Here is a 4,104-nt window from a genome sequence, read left to right on the forward strand (position 1 = left end):
GGTATATACATCAGAGAGTCCGAGCAACCGGCCCTACAAGTCTATATGACTTGGGAAGGACCTTTATTTTTTGTATTCATTTATTGGTTTCAGTCATCAGATTGCAATCATGATCTATCATTTTCAATGATATAGATGATTATATTTACCCCAGCACATGACTAGTGACCAACAGTTAAGTCAGCTTCAGCTAAACTCAGAATATAAAGAACTGTAATCAAATACCACTAGGTATTTTGTTTGATGATCTACTGATTCTTCCACCAACCATTAATATGCATCTTCCTAAAGTTTTCTTAGGTTTTAGGCTTGCTACAAAACTTCTGACTCATTAATCTGGATATTATTCTGGTTTCCATGCTGTATAAATAACCTAAAGTGTAATATTTCTCACTGAATAGGGCACCACCCTGTTTCAGGGTTAATCCTCAATTGTTGCTGGTACTACCTCTTAAACAGTAACCACAGCCCATTGTAGGGTTAACCATTAGTTGTTTTTGGTATTACCTCCTGAACAAGACTGCAGCCCATTGCAGGATTAACCATTAGTTGTTGCTGGTATTACTCATGGATGGTTCTCTAGCCCATTCTCATTTTCAGCAGAATAGACTGAAGCAACATTAAATGCATCTGGGGATTGAAACCATGTCCTTATGACTGTCAGTTCCATACCCTAGCCACTGAGCCATACACCTCTATATTTCTAAAGTACAACTTTGGATAGGAGGAATTTCAACCATGTTTCGTGGTCTGCTACCACAACAGCTCCTTTATAGGATCCAGTTAGCTCAAGACATCATCAGGAGGAACCACTTCCGGTTTCGGCCCCTACTCCTCTACCGTTTTGACGTGGTGCCCCCCCTCCCCTTTCGGAGGTGTCTTCAGCTCTGGTGTTGAGTGCATGTCTTCTGTTCCCTGGCCTTTTCGATGCAGCATCAATGAGTGTCAGTTCCATTTTGTCTTCATTTGTCAACAGATTTACCATTTGTTTACTATTTTAGTGGTGCCTCTCCTGAAGCCATTTCATTAGTGATGGGCTTTCCATGTCCAAGCATATGTAAACGTGCTATATACAAATGTAGAAACTTATATTTCAATAAATGGTACTTTGTGCACTTTTATCTAACACATCCACCCTCACATATATATGCAAACCAACCCATGCCAGCATGGAAAATGGATATTAAATGATAATAACAATGATAATGCTGACATATATAGGAAAGCATAAGAAGAAACTTAATACTTGAATACTGGCACAAATTATTGATATTTACAGAAAATCACTTACATGTTTGTTTAAAGGAACTATGGAATGCCAAACTGACGTAAGAAATTGGCTTTCTTGGCTTTCTATAATACTAACAAATCTTGTAGCCAAGTTTAGAAACACCCACTTGGCACAAAACTATAGACCTATTACTTGTCTAAACATTATGTAATATGTTGTAGATAAGTTGTTTAAATCAATTCCTTCTAAGACATTGCCAAAGCAACAAAATAAAAAGACAGGTGGGAAGATGTTGGAGTATGTGATGAAGAACATCTAGTCAATGCCATGCTGATTATGGTTTTATTATTGGAAGATGTTTGCTATTATTCTCTACCATTACTTGTTGGAATCATTACATTTGGTAAAAGTACCTGCTACCACTGATAGGCTTGCACAGGACCTGGTCAACAAGCTTCAGACTTTTAACTAAAAAGTGGGGTAATTGTTTCTGATATTGCAAATCTTTCTTTGGAATATTCCAAGTTGACATTTTTCCTGTGCTACCGCTTATTTTGGTAATAAATTCACGGTCATTTTTTTTTTGTAATTTTGTATAATATGCTAAGCTTTACAACAGCAAGAACCACAATGCATCCAAGATTTCTTTGTTGACAATCTTAAGATCTATTCTGGAAATATTTACAATGAACAGAAACACTGAACTCTATAACAATGAATTCAGTTGATATGGGGATGGGATTTAGCCAACAGAAATGCTTATACTGAATGAGTGAATGTGGGAAAATTACTTCTAAAATCAATAACCTTTACATCAATTGTCTTTCTGTTGCTCATGTTCCATACGATATGGGTTGCAAATACCAAGATATTGACAAAGAGGTATCATATAAAGGCACAGCGAACAAAGTTAGAATTGCAAAAGGATATTTTACACCAGGCTTAAGAAATATGGGAGTCAGGGTTTTATTCTGACAACAAAATAATATTTCTCAATGAATTTGTAGTATCTGCATTGGGATACATAGCTTGTCTATCGCAGAGATCCACTCTTTGGATATTAAAACCTGGAAGAACCTGATACTTATTGGAAGTCTTGTCAGAAATATATTGACAGGTTCTGTCTCAGAAGAAAAGATATGGCAAAAGGTTTAAGATCATTTCAAACAGCCTTTGAATTCTGTATGGTATCACTTGGACAGCATCCGCTTAACAACAACAACAAAAACATATAACTTAATTATATGTTCAAAAGTGAAGAGAACAACATTTCATGGACTGAAATTGAATTTTTAATAAGTGTTCAGTGACCCGGAACTACTGGACTAGCATACTCACACCCCATCAAAACATGGGGGAGAAGCACACTACATATGCTACCGACAAAAGATTATGCATGGGTATGCTTGCCATACACTGAAAGATAATGCTAATATTGGTTTCAAATTTTGGCACAAGGCCAGCAATTTTGGCAGGAGGATGTAAGTCAATGAACATTGAGCCCAGTGTTTAACTGGTACTTATTTTATCGACCCTGAAAAGGTGAAAGATAAAGTTGACCTCAATAGAATTTAAACTCAGAACATGGATGCAGACGGAATACCGTTAAACCTGTAGCATAGACTCTATATATACGTGCATTCGAACGTATCAGAGACCAACTTGCCTTCGGCCACTGTTTGGATCTCATTGTGTTCACTACTCTGGTTGGTTGGTGTTGACATAATTTGTCTCCTACTCTGTTGGGCCAACTGACTGCAGACAGCCAATCAGAGACTTTAGATAGCATCACGTGAACAACCTTTTTTGCACACTATTTCAAGCCTACTCCTTTCTACAAAAACCTAGCTTTTCCCTCAGTACAGGTCTTAGACATTTTTAGGTCTAGCCACTGACCACACAAGACACAGCCAGTTCCAGTGACGACACCACAGCAGCCACTTTGAGACTCAGCAACTTCGTCCAACAGCATTACAGCAACCTCCGTCTTCGTCACTACCATCATCTCTCTACATATATAGCTCAGCAAGCAACTCACCCAGGTTCCAAACACTTCTCTGCTGATCCCTAGTGAAATAATTCACAAACAGAGTAACATTGTTGTGCTCCTTCATCAACTCCTGAGATCAACCTTCACCACTATTTCCCATGTCTTCCTTGGTCTTCTTCATTCACCGGTTCCTTTCACACGAATGACCAGTCAATTTTGCACCCAACTCTCTTCATCCATATGCATTACCTGTCCACACCAGTATAACCACTCCTGTTGTATATCAACAACTGATTCATCTTTTACCTAATTTTTCTCTCAGCTCATCTTTACTTTGTCATTCATGCACACAAACATTACACAGAAAGCAGATCATACTTGCTTCACTTTTCTTTCCATCCTTAGCACATCTTCTACGTTCAGTGCTTATACCTCACTACCATGCAGCATCACAGTTCATACACAATGACCATTTACATCACATTTTGAAGGTTATGTTTCACATCATCTCCCCCTTTTCTCATCTCTATAGTTTTCTTACAATGCTGGTACCACATGAATAGCACTCTTGCCAGTTCTGTGTATAATGTACCCCTGCTGGTACCACATAAAAAGCACTCATGCCAGTTCTGTGTATAATGTACCACTGCTGGTACCACATAAAAAGCACCCTTGCCAGTTCTGTGTATAATGTACCACTGCTGGTACCACATAAAAAGCACCCATGCCAGTGCTGTGTATAATGTACCACTGCTGGTATGAAATAAAAAGCACCCATGCCAGTGCTGGTACCACATACAAAGCACCCTTACCAGTGCTGGTACCACATGAATAGCACTCTTGCCAGTTCTGTGTATAATGTACCACTGCTGGTACCACATAC

At 38.5% G+C, this 4,104-nt stretch overlaps 1 protein-coding gene across 1 annotated transcript in view; it reads left to right on the forward strand.

Moving 5' to 3' along the window:
• The window catches only part of LOC106867686 (protein unc-13 homolog D), a 162,546-nt gene that overhangs the window by 110,616 nt on the left and 47,826 nt on the right, over window positions 1-4,104 (forward strand). The gene's annotated exons all lie outside the window — the stretch shown is intronic.

Source organism: Octopus bimaculoides, chromosome 1, assembly GCF_001194135.2.
Source record: "Octopus bimaculoides isolate UCB-OBI-ISO-001 chromosome 1, ASM119413v2, whole genome shotgun sequence".
NCBI lineage: Eukaryota > Metazoa > Mollusca > Cephalopoda > Octopoda > Octopodidae > Octopus > Octopus bimaculoides.